Here is a 12914-nt window from a genome sequence, read left to right as displayed (position 1 = left end):
GGAGGAGCCTGCCGAAGATGAGGCCATTACGGCTCGCCTTTAGGTGTCCTCCTCGGGATAGCGTCATTTAAAGAACGAGGGTCAGCACAACGTAAAAAAAAAAAAAAAACCGAGAAAAAACCGGAGGAGCCTGCCGAAGATGAGGCCATTACGGCTCGCCTTTAGGTGTCCTCCTCGGGATAGCGTCATTTAAAGAACGAGGGTCAGCACAACGTAAAAAAAAAAAAAAGAAAAAAACCGGAGGAGCCTGCCGAAGATGAGGCCATTACGGCTCGCCTTTAGGTGTCCTCCTCGGGATAGCGTCATTTAAAGAACGAGGGTCAGCACAACGTAAAAAAAAAAAAGAAAAAAAACCGGAGGAGCCTGCCGAAGATGAGGCCATTACGGCTCGCCTTTAGGTGTCCTCCTCGGGATAGCGTCATTTAAAGAACGAGGGTCAGCACAACGTAAAAAAAAAAAACCGGAAAAAAAACCGGGAGCCTGCCGAAGATGAGGCCATTACGGCTCGCTTTAGGTGTCCTCCTCGGGATAGCGTCATTTAAAGAACGAGGGTCAGCACAACGTAAAAAAAAAAAAAAAAGAAAAAAACCGGAGGAGCCTGCCGAAGATGAGGCCATTACGGCTCGCCTTTAGGTGTCCTCCTCGGGATAGCGTCATTTAAAGAACGAGGGTCAGCACAACGTAAAAAAAAAAAAAAAAAAAAACCGGAGGAGCCTGCCGAAGATGAGGCCATTACGGCTCGCCTTTTAGGTGTCCTCCTCGGGATAGCGTCATTTAAAGAACGAGGGTCAGCACAACGTAAAAAAAAAAAAAAAAAAAACCGGAGGAGCCTGCCGAAGATGAGGCCATTACGGCTCGCCTTTAGGTGTCCTCCTCGGGATAGCGTCATTTAAAGAACGAGGGTCAGCACAACGTAAAAAAAAAAAGGAAAAAAACCGGAGGAGCCTGCCGAAGATGAGGCCATTACGGCTCGCCTTTAGGTGTCCTCCTCGGGATAGCGTCATTTAAAGAACGAGGGTCAGCACAACGTAAAAAAAAAAAAAACCGAAAAAAACCGGAGGAGCCTGCCGAAGATGAGGCCATTACGGCTCGCCTTTAGGTGTCCTCCTCGGGATAGCGTCATTTAAAGAACGAGGGTCAGCACAACGTAAAAAAAAAAAAAAAAAAAAACCGGAGGAGCCTGCCGAAGATGAGGCCATTACGGCTCGCCTTTAGGTGTCCTCCTCGGGATAGCGTCATTTAAAGAACGAGGGTCAGCACAACGTAAAAAAAAAAGGAAAAAAACCGGAGGAGCCTGCCGAAGATGAGGCCATTACGGCTCGCCTTTAGGTGTCCTCCTCGGGATAGCGTCATTTAAAGAACGAGGGTCAGCACAACGTAAAAAAAAAAAAAAAAAACCGGAGGAGCCTGCCGAAGATGAGGCCATTACGGCTCGCCTTTAGGTGTCCTCCTCGGGATAGCGTCATTTAAAGAACGAGGGTCAGCACAACGTAAAAAAAAAAAAAAAAAAACCGGAGGAGCCTGCCGAAGATGAGGCCATTACGGCTCGCCTTTAGGTGTCCTCCTCGGGATAGCGTCATTTAAAGAACGAGGGTCAGCACAACGTAAAAAAAAAAGGAAAAAAACCGGAGGAGCCTGCCGAAGATGAGGCCATTACGGCTCGCCTTTTAGGTGTCCTCCTCGGGATAGCGTCATTTAAAGAACGAGGGTCAGCACAACGTAAAAAAAAAACCGGAAAAAAAACCGGAGGAGCCTGCCGAAGATGAGGCCATTACGGCTCGCCTTTAGGTGTCCTCCTCGGGATAGCGTCATTTAAAGAACGAGGGTCAGCACAACGTAAAAAAAAAAAACCGGAAAAAAAACCGGAGGAGCCTGCCGAAGATGAGGCCATTACGGCTCGCCTTTAGGTGTCCTCCTCGGGATAGCGTCATTTAAAGAACGAGGGTCAGCACAACGTAAAAAAAAAAAAAACCAGAAAAAAACCGGAGGAGCCTGCCGAAGATGAGGCCATTACGGCTCGCCTTTAGGTGTCCTCCTCGGGATAGCGTCATTTAAAGAACGAGGGTCAGCACAACGTAAAAAAAAAAAAAAAGAAAAAAAACCGGAGGAGCCTGCCGAAGATGAGGCCATTACGGCTCGCCTTTAGGTGTCCTCCTCGGGATAGCGTCATTTAAAGAACGAGGGTCAGCACAACGTAAAAAAAAAAGGAAAAAAAACCGGAGGAGCCTGCCGAAGATGAGGCCATTACGGCTCGCCTTTAGGTGTCCTCCTCGGGATAGCGTCATTTAAAGAACGAGGGTCAGCACAACGTAAAAAAAAAAAAAAAAGGAAAAAAAACCGAGGAGCCTGCCGAAGATGAGGCCATTACGGCTCGCCTTTAGGTGTCCTCCTCGGGATAGCGTCATTTAAAGAACGAGGGTCAGCACAACGTAAAAAAAAAAAAAAAAGAAAAAAACCGGAGGAGCCTGCCGAAGATGAGGCCATTACGGCTCGCCTTTAGGTGTCCTCCTCGGGATAGCGTCATTTAAAGAACGAGGGTCAGCACAACGTAAAAAAAAAATAGAAAAAAAACCGGGGAGCCTGCCGAAGATGAGGCCATTACGGCTCGCCTTTAGGTGTCCTCCTCGGGATAGCGTCATTTAAAGAACGAGGGTCAGCACAACGTAAAAAAAAAGGAAAAAAAACCGGAGGAGCCTGCCGAAGATGAGGCCATTACGGCTCGCTTTAGGTGTCCTCCTCGGGATAGCGTCATTTAAAGAACGAGGGTCAGCACAACGTAAAAAAAAAAAAAACCAGAAAAAAACCGGAGGAGCCTGCCGAAGATGAGGCCATTACGGCTCGCCTTTAGGTGTCCTCCTCGGGATAGCGTCATTTAAAGAACGAGGGTCAGCACAACGTAAAAAAAAAAAAAAAAAAAAACCGGAGAGCCTGCCGAAGATGAGGCCATTACGGCTCGCCTTTTAGGTGTCCTCCTCGGGATAGCGTCATTTAAAGAACGAGGGTCAGCACAACGTAAAAAAAAAAAGGAAAAAAAACCGGAGGAGCCTGCCGAAGATGAGGCCATTACGGCTCGCCTTTAGGTGTCCTCCTCGGGATAGCGTCATTTAAAGAACGAGGGTCAGCACAACGTAAAAAAAAATCGGAAAAAAAACCGGAGGAGCCTGCCGAAGATGAGGCCATTACGGCTCGCCTTTAGGTGTCCTCCTCGGGATAGCGTCATTTAAAGAACGAGGGTCAGCACAACGTAAAAAAAAAAAAAAAACCGGAGAAAAAAACCGGAGGAGCCTGCCGAAGATGAGGCCATTACGGCTCGCCTTTAGGTGTCCTCCTCGGGATAGCGTCATTTAAAGAACGAGGGTCAGCACAACGTAAAAAAAAAAAAAAACCGAGAAAAAAACCGGAGGAGCCTGCCGAAGATGAGGCCATTACGGCTCGCCTTTAGGTGTCCTCCTCGGGATAGCGTCATTTAAAGAACGAGGGTCAGCACAACGTAAAAAAAAAAAAAAGGAAAAAAAACCGGAGGAGCCTGCCGAAGATGAGGCCATTACGGCTCCTTTAGGTGTCCTCCTCGGGATAGCGTCATTTAAAGAACGAGGGTCAGCAAAAAAAAAAAATCAGGAAAAAACCGGAGGAGCCTGCGAAGATGAGGCCATTACGCGATCGGCCTTTTAGGGGTCCATCCCTCCGGGATAGCCGTCATTTTAAGAACTAGGGTTTTCTAAGACACAACGGAGAAAAAAATCCCGGAAAAAAAAAACCGGGGTAGAAGTAAAAACCAGAAAGAGCCACCTGCCGAAGATGAGGCTTACGGCTCCTGTTAGTGTCTCCTCGGGATAGCGTCATTTAAGAACGAGGGTCAGCACAACAAAAAAAAAAATAAAAAAAGTAGAAAAAGGAGGAGCCTGCGCAGATGAGGCCATTACGGCTCGCCTTTAGGTGTCCTCCTCGGATAGCGTTCATTTAAAGAACGAGGGTCAGCACAACGTAAAAAAAATCAGGAAAAAAAACCGGTGGAGCCTGCCGAAGAATGAGGCCATTACGGCTCGCTTTAGGTGTCCTCCTCGGGATAGCGTCATTTAAAGAACGAGGTCAGCACAACGTAAAAAAAAACGTGGAAAAAAAAAACGGAGAGCTGCCGAAGATGAGGCCATTACGGCTCGCCTTTAGGTGTCCTCTCTCGGGATAGCGTATTTAAAGAACGAGGTCAGCACAACGTAAAAAAAAAAAGGAAAAAAACCGGGGAGCCCGAAGATGAGGCCATTACGGCTCGCCTTTAGGTGTCTCCTCGGGATAGCGTCATTTAAAAGAACGAGGGTCAGCACAACGTAAAAAAAAACGGAAAATAAAACGGAGGAGCCTGCCGAATTGAGAGGCCATTACGGCTCGCTTTTAGGTGTCCTCCTCGGGATAGCGTCATTTAAAGAACGAGGGTCAGCACAACGTAAAAAAAAAAAAAAAAACCGGAAAAAAAACAGGAGGAGCCTGCCGAAGATGAGGCCATTACGGCTCGCCTTTAGGTGTCCTCCTCGGGATAGCGTCATTTAAAGAACGAGGGTCAGCACAACGTAAAAAATAAAAAAAACCGAGAAAAAAACCGAAGGAGCCTGCGAAAGATGAGGCCATTACGGCTCGCTTTAGGTGTTCCTCTCTCGGGATGCGTCATTTAAAGAACGAGGGTCAGCATAACGTAAAAAAAAAAAAAAAATCGGAAAAAAAAACCAGGAGGAGCCTGCCGAGATGAGGCCATTACGGCTCGCCTTTAGGTGTCCTCCTCGGATAGCGTCATTTAAAGAACGGGGTCAAGCACAACGTAAAAAATAAAAACAGGAAAAAAATCGGAAGGAGCTACCCCCGAAGATGAGGCCATTACGGCTCGCCTTTAGGTGTCCTCCTCGGGATAGCGTCATTTAAAGAACGAGGGTCAGCACAACGTAAAAAAAATAAAAAAAAACCGGAGGAGCCTGCCGAGATGAGGCCATTACGGCTCGCCTTTAGGTTGCTCCTCTCGGGATAGCGTCATTTAAAGAACGAGGGTCAGCACAACGTAAAAATAAAAAAAAACCGGGAAAAAAATCGGAGGAGCCTGCCGAAGAATTGAGGCCATTACGGCTCGCCTTTAGGTGTCCTCCTCGGGATAGCGTCATTTAAAGAACGAGGGTCAGCAAAACGTAAAAAAAAAACAGGAAAAAAAAAACCCGGGAATAAAAACCGAAGGAGCTCGAAGATGGGCCATTACGGCTCGCTTTTTAGTGTCCTCCTCCGGATATGCGTCATTTAAAGAACGAGGGTCAGCAAAAGTAAAAAAAAAAAACCAGAAAAAACCAGAGGAGCCTGCGAAGATGAGGCCATTACGGCTCGCTTTAGGTTCTCCTCGGGATATCGTCATTTAAAGAACGAGGGTCAGACAACAAAATAAAAAAAAACTTAAAAAAAAAACCGGGGAGGCCTGCCGAGATGAGGCCATTACGGCTGCACTTTTAGGTGAGTCCTCTCGGGATAGCGTCATTTAAAGAACGAGGGTCAGCACAACGTAAAAAAAAAACAGGAAAAAAAAATCGGTGGAGCTGCGAAGATGAGGCCATTACGGCTCGCCTTTAGGTGTCCTCCTCGGGATAGCGTCATTTTAAAGAACGAGGGTCAGCAAAACGTAAAAAAAAAAAAAAACAGAAAAAAAAAACCGAGGAGCCTGTCCGAAGATGAGGCCATTACGGCTCGCCTTTAGGTGTCCTCCTCGGGGATAGCGTCATATTAAAGAACGAGGGTCAGCACAACGTAAAAAAAAATAAAAAAACCAGGAAAAAAAAACCGAGGAGCCTGCCGAGATGAGGCCATTACGCTCGCTTTAGGTGCTCCCTCAGGAGTAGCGTCATTTAAAGAACGAGGGCAGCCACAACATAAAAAGAAATCATGAAAAAAACCGGTGGAGCCTGCCGAAGATGAGGCCATTACGGCTCGGTTTAGGTGTCCTCCTCGGGATAGCGTCATTTAAAGAACGAGGGTCAGCACAACGTAAAAAAAAAAAACAAACCGCGGTTAGAGAAAAAACCGGGGAGCCTGCCAAGATGACCATTACGGCTCGCCTTTTAGGTGTCCTCCTCGGGATAGCATCATTTAAAGAACGAGGGTAAGCACATAAAAAAACCGGGAAAAAAACGGAGAAAAAAACCGGAAGAGCCTGCGAAGATGAGGCCATTACGCTCGCTTTTAGTGTCTCCTCAGGGATAGCGTCATTTAAGGTAGACGTAAAAAAAAACCGGGAAGATACAGCACAACGATTAAAAAGAAAACAAAAAAAAAAAAAAAAAAACCGGAGGAGCCTGCCGCAAGATGAGGCCATTACGGCTCGCCTTTAGGTGTCCTCCTCGGGATACGTCATTTAAAGAACGAGGGTCAGCACAACGTAAAAAAAAAAATAAAGGAAGAAAAAAACGCGTGAGAGCCTCCGAAGATGAGGCCATTACGGCTCGCTTCGCTTTTAGGTGTCCTCCTCCGGAAGATAGGCGTCATTTAAAGAACGAGGTCAGCACAACGTAAAAAAAAAAAAAAAAAACCGGAAGAAAAAAAACCAGGAGGAGCCTGCCGAAGATGAGGCCATTACGGCTCGCCTTTAGGTGTCCCTCCTCGGGATAGCGTCACGTCATTTAAAGAACGAGGGTCAGCACAACGTAAAAAACGGAAAAAGAAAAACCGGGAGCCTGCCGAAGATGAGGCCATTACGGCTCGCTTTTAGGTGTCCTCCTCGGGATAGCGTCATTTAAAGAACGAGGGTCAGCACAACGTAAAAAAAATAAAAAAAAAAAACGGAGGAGCCTGCCGAGAGAGGCAATTACGGCTCGCCTTTAGGTGTCCTCCTCGGGATAGCGTCATTTAAAGAACGAGGGTCAGCACAACGTAAAAAAAAACGGAAAAAAAACGAGGAGCCTGCCGAAGATGAGGCCATTACGGCTCGCCTTTAGGTGTCCTCCTCGGGATAGCGTCATTTAAAGAAGAGGGTAGCACAACGTAAAAAAAAAAACGGAAAAAAACCGGAGGAGCTGCCGAAGATGAGGCCATTACGGCTCGCCTTTAGGTGTCCTCCTCGGATAGCGTCATTTAAAGAACGAGGGTCAGCACAACGTAAAAAAAAACCGGAAAAAAAACCGGAGAGCCTGCCGAGATGGGCCATTACGGCTCGCTTTAGGTGTCCTCCTCGGGATAGCGTCATTTAAAGAACGAGGGTCAGCACAACGTAAAAAAAAAAAAAAAAAAAACGGAGAGCCTGCCGAAGATGAGGCCATTACGGCTCGCCTTTAGGTGTCTCCTCGGATAGCGTCATTTAAAGAACGAGGGTCAGCACAACGTAAAAAAAAAATAGAAAAAAAACGGGGAGCCTGCCGAAGATGAGGCCATTACGGCTCGCTTTAGGTGTCTCCTCGGGATAGCGTCATTTAAAGAACGAGGGTCAGCACAACGTAAAAAAAAACAGAAAAAAACGGGGAGCCTGCGAGATGAGGCATTACGGCTCGCTTTAGGTGTCCTCCTCGGATAGCGTCATTAAAGAACGAGGGTCAGCACAACGTAAAAAAAAAACCAGAAAAAAACCGGAGGAGCCTGCCGAAGATGAGGCCATTACGGCTCGCCTTTAGGTGTCCTCCTCGGGATAGCGTCATTTAAAGAACGAGGGTCAGCACAACGTAAAAAAAAAAAAAATGAGAAAAAACGGAGAGCCTGCCGAAGATGAGGCCATTACGGCTCGCTTTTAGGTGTCCTCCTCGGGATAGCGTCATTTAAAGAACGAGGGTCAGCACAACGTAAAAAAAAAAAAACGAAAAAAAACCGAGGAGCCTGCCGAGATGAGGCCATTACGGCTCGCCTTTAGGTGTCCTCCTCGGGATAGCGTCATTTAAAGAACGAGGGTCAGCACAACGTAAAAAAAATCGGGAAAAAAACGGAAAAAACGGAGAGCCTGCCGAAGATGAGGCCATTACGGCTCGCCTTTTAGGTGTCCTCCTCGGGATAGCGTCATTTAAAGAACGAGGGTCAGCACAACGTAAAAAAAAAAACCGGAAAAAAACCGGAGGAGCCTGCCGAGATGAGGCCATTACGGCTCGCCTTTAGGTGTCTCCTCGGGATAGCGTCATTTAAAGAACGAGGGTCAGCACAACGTAAAAAAAAAAGGAAAAAAAACGGGGAGCCTGCCGAAGATGAGGCCATTACGGCTCGCTTTTAGGTGTCCTCCTCGGGATAGCGTCATTTAAAGAACGAGGGTCAGCACAACGTAAAAAAAATAAAAAAACCAGAAAAAAACCGGAGGAGCCTGCCGAAGATGAGGCCATTACGGCTCGCTTTTAGGTGTCCTCCTCGGGATAGCGTCATTTAAAGAACGAGGGTCAGCACAACGTAAAAAAAATAAAAAAAAACGGAGGAGCCTGCGAGATGAGGCCATTACGGCTCGCCTTTAGGTGTCCTCCTCGGGATAGCGTCATTTAAAGAACGAGGGTCAGCAAACGTAAAAAAAATCGGAAAACCGGAGGAGCCTGCCGAAGATGAGGCCATTACGGCTCGCCTTTAGGTGTCCTCCTCGGGATAACGTCATTTAAAGAACGAGGGTCAGCACAACGTAAAAAAAAAAAAAAACCATAGAAAAAAACGGAGGAGCCTGCCGAAGATGAGGCCATTACGGCTCGCTTTAGGTGTCCTCCTCGGGATAGCATCATTTAAAAACGAGGGTAAGCACAACGTAGAAAAAACGGGAAAAAAAACGAGAAAAAAACCGGAAGAGCTGCCGAAGATGAGGCCATTACGGCTCGCTTTTAGGTGTCCTCCTCGGGATAGCGTCATTTAAAGAACGAGGGTCAGCACAACGTAAAAAAAAAAAAAAAAGAAAAAAACCGGGGAGCCTGCCGAGATGAGGCCATTAGGCTGCTTAGGGCTCCTCGGGATAGCGTCATTAAAGAACGAGGTAGCAAAAAAAAAAAAACAAAAAAAACCGGTGGAGCCTGCCGAAGATGAGGCCATTACGGCTCGCTTTTAGGTGTCCTCCTCGGGATAGCGTCATTTAAAGAACGAGGGTCAGCACAACGTAAAAAAAAAAAAATCGGAGAAAAAAACCGGGAGCTGCCGAAGATGAGGCCATTACGGCTCGCTTTTAGTGTCCTCTCGGGATAGCGTCATTTAAAGAACGAGGTCAGCACAACGTAAAAAAAAAAAAAAAAACGGAAAAAAACCGGAGAGCCTGCCGAAGATGAGGCCATTACGGCTCGCTTTAGGTGTCCTCCTCGGGATAGCGTCATTTAAAGAACGAGGGTCAGCACAACGTAAAAAAAAAAAAAAAAAATAGGAAAAAAAACCGGAGGAGCCTGCCGAAGATGAGGCCATTACGGCTCGCTTTAGGTGTCTCCTCGGATAGCGTCATTTAAAGAACGAGGGTCAGCACAACGTAAATAAAAAAAAACCAGGAAAAAAACCGGTGGAGCCTGCCGAAGATGAGGCCATTACGGCTCGCTTTTAGGTGTCCTCCTCGGGATACGTCATTTAAAGAACGAGGGTCAGCACAACGTAAAAAAAAATCAGGAAAAAAAACGGTGGAGCCTGCCGAAGATGAGGCCATTACGGCTCGCTTTTAGGTGTCCTCCTCGGATAGCGTCATTTAAAGAACGAGGGTCAGCACAACGTAAAAAAAAAATAAAAAAACCGGAAAAAAAACCGGAGGAGCCTGCCGAAGATGAGGCCATTACGGCTCGCCTTTAGGTGTCCTCCTCGGGATAGCGTCATTTAAAGAACGAGGGTAAGCACAACGTAGAAAAAAAAATGGAAAAAAAAACCGAGAAAAAATACCGGAAGAGCCTGCCGAAGATGAGGCCATTACGGCTCGCCTTTTGGTGTCCTCCTCGGGATAGCGTCATTTAAAGAAGAGGGTCAGCACAACGTAAAAAAAAATCGGAAAAAAACGGTGGAGCCTGCCGAAGATGAGGCCATTACGGCTCGCTTTAGGTGTCCTCTCGGATACGTCATTTAAAGAACGAGGGTCAGCACAACGTAAAAAAAAAACCGAAAAAAAAACCGGAGGAGCCTGCCGAAGATGAGGCCATTACGGCTCGCCTTTAGGTGTCCTCCTCGGGATAGCATCATTTAAAGAACGAGGGTAAGCACAACGTAGAAAAAAACGGAAAAAAAACCGGAGAAAAAAACCGGAAGAGCCTGCCGAAGATGAGGCCATTACGGCTCGCTTTTAGGTGTCCTCCTCGGGATAGCGTCATTTAAAGAACGAGGGTCAGCACAACGTAAAAAAAATAAAAAAACCGTAGAAAAAAAACCGGAGGAGCCTGCCGCAGATGAGGCCATTACGGCTCGCCTTTAGGTGTCCTCCTCGGGATAGCGTCATTTAAAGAACGAGGGTCAGCACAACGTAAAAAAAAAATCAGGAAAAAAAACCGGTGGAGCCTGCCGAAGATGAGGCCATTACGGCTCGCTTTAGGTGTCCTCCTCGGGATAGCGTCATTTAAAGAACGAGGGTCAGCAAAACGTAAAAAAAAAAAAAAAAAAAAAAAAAAACCGAGGAGCCTGCGAAGATGAGGCCATTACGGCTCGCTTTTAGGTGTCCTCCTCGGGATAGCGTCATTTAAAGAACGAGGGTCAGCACAACGTAAAAAAAAATAAAAAAACCGTAGAAAAAAAACCAGAGGAGCCTGCCGAAGATGAGGCCATTACGGCTCGCCTTTAGGTGTCCTCCTCGGGATAGCATCATTTAAAAACGAGGGTAGCACAACGTAAAAAAAAAAAACGGAAAAAAAAATCGAAGAGACATACCTGTTTATGTTCTGAAAAAAAACGGGGAGCAAAAAAAAAAAAAAAAAAAAAAAAAAAAAAGGAGCCTGCGAGATGAGGCCATTACGGCTCGCTTTAGGTGACCTCCTCGGGATAGCGTCATTTAAAGAACGAGGGTAGCAAACGTAAAAAAAAAAAAAAAAAAACCGGGAGCCTGCCGAGAGAGGATAGGCCGTTAGGGTCTTCGATACTATTTAAGAACGAGGTACAAACGTAAAAAAAAAAAAACCGGTAGAAAAAAAACGGAGGAGCCTGCCGAAGATGAGGCCATTACGGCTCGCCTTTAGGTGTCCTCTCGGGATAGCTCATTTAAAGAACGAGGGTCAAGCACAACGTAAAAAAAAAAAAAACGGGAAAAAAAACCGGAGGAGCCTGCCACAGATGAGGCCATTACGGCTCGCCTTTAGTGTCCTCCTCGGGATAGCGTCATTTAAAGAAGAGGGTAAGCACAACGTAAAAAAAAAAATCGGAAAAAAAACGGAGGACCTGCCGAGATGAGGCCATTACGGCTCGCTTTAGGTGTCCTCCTCGGGATAGCGTCATTTAAAGAACGAGGGTCAGCACAACGTAAAAAAAAAATAGAAAAAAAAAACCAGGGAGCCTGCCGAAGAAGGCCATTACGGCTCGCTTTAGGTGTCCTCCTCGGATAGCTCATTAAAGAACGAGGGTAGCACAACGTTAGAAAAACGGGAAATCGGAGAAAAAAAACCGGAAGAGCCTGCCAAAGATGAGGCCATTACGGCTCGCTTTTAGGTGTCCTCCTCGGGATAGCGTCATTTAAAGAACGAGGGTCAGCACAACGTAAAAAAAAATAAAAAAACCGTAGAAAAAAACCGGAGGAGCCTGCCGCTAGATGAGGGCCATTACGGTCCTTGCCTTTGAGGTGAGTCCTCCTCGGGATAGCGTCATTTAAAGAACGAGGTCAGCACAACGTTAAAAAAAAATACTAGGGGGGGAAAAAACAAACCAGTGGTAAGCCTGCCGAAGATGAGGCCATTACGGCTCGCTTTTAGGTGTCCTCCTCGGGTATAGCGTCATTTAAAGAAACGAGGTCAGCACAAGTAAAAAAAAAAAATTAAAAAAAAACGGAGAGCCTGCCGAGATGAGGATTTACGGCTCGCTTTAGGTGTCCTCCTCGGGATAGCGTCATTTAAAGAACGAGGGTCAGCACAACGTAAAAAAAATAAAAAAAACCGGAGGAGCCTGCCGAAGATGAGGCCATTACGGCTCGCCTTTAGGTCTCCTCGGGATAGCGTCATTTAAAGAACGAGGGTCAGCACAACGTAAAAAAAATAGGAAAAAAACCGGTGGAGCCTGCCGAAGATGAGGCCATTACGGCTCGCCTTTTAGGTGTCCTCCTCGGGATAGCGTCATTTAAGAACGAGGGTAAGCAAACGTAAAAAAATCGGGAAAAAAATCGGAGGAGCCTGCCGAAGATGAGGCATTACGGCTCGCCTTTAGGTGTCCTCCTCAGGATAGCGTGATTTAAAGAACGAGGGTCAGCATAACGTAAAAAAAAGGAAAAAAACCGAGGAGCCTGCCGCAGATGAGGCCATTACGGCTCGCCTTTAGGTGTCTCCTCGGGATAGCGTCATTTAAAGAACGAGGGTCAGCACAACGTAAAAAACTGGGGAAAAAAAAGAAAAAAACCGGAAGAGCCTGCCAAGATGAGGCCATTACGGCTCGCTTTTAGGTGTCCTCCTCGGGATAGCGTCATTTAAAGAACGAGGGTCAGCACAACGTAAAAAAAAATCCGTAGAAAAAAACCGGAGGAGCCTGCGAGATGAGGCCATTACGGCTCGCCTTTAGGTGTCCTCCTCGGGATAGCGTCATTTAAAGAACGAGGGTCAGCAAAACGTAAAAAAAATCAGGAAAAAAAACCGGTGGAGCCTGTCGAAGATGAGGCCATTACGGCTCGCTTTTAGGTGTCCTCCTCGGATAGCGTCATTTAAAGAACGAGGGTCAGCACAACGTAAAAAAAAATAAAAAAACCGTAGAAAAAAAAACCAGAGGAGCCTGCCGAAGATGAGGCCATTACGGCTCGCCTTTAGGTGTCCTCCTCGGGATAGCATCATTTAAAAACGAGGTAAGCACAACGTAGAAAAAAA

This window comes from Arachis hypogaea, chromosome 18, assembly GCF_003086295.3.
Source record: "Arachis hypogaea cultivar Tifrunner chromosome 18, arahy.Tifrunner.gnm2.J5K5, whole genome shotgun sequence".
NCBI classification, from domain to species: domain Eukaryota; kingdom Viridiplantae; phylum Streptophyta; class Magnoliopsida; order Fabales; family Fabaceae; genus Arachis; species Arachis hypogaea.
Note: the sequence above shows the minus strand (reverse complement) of the source record.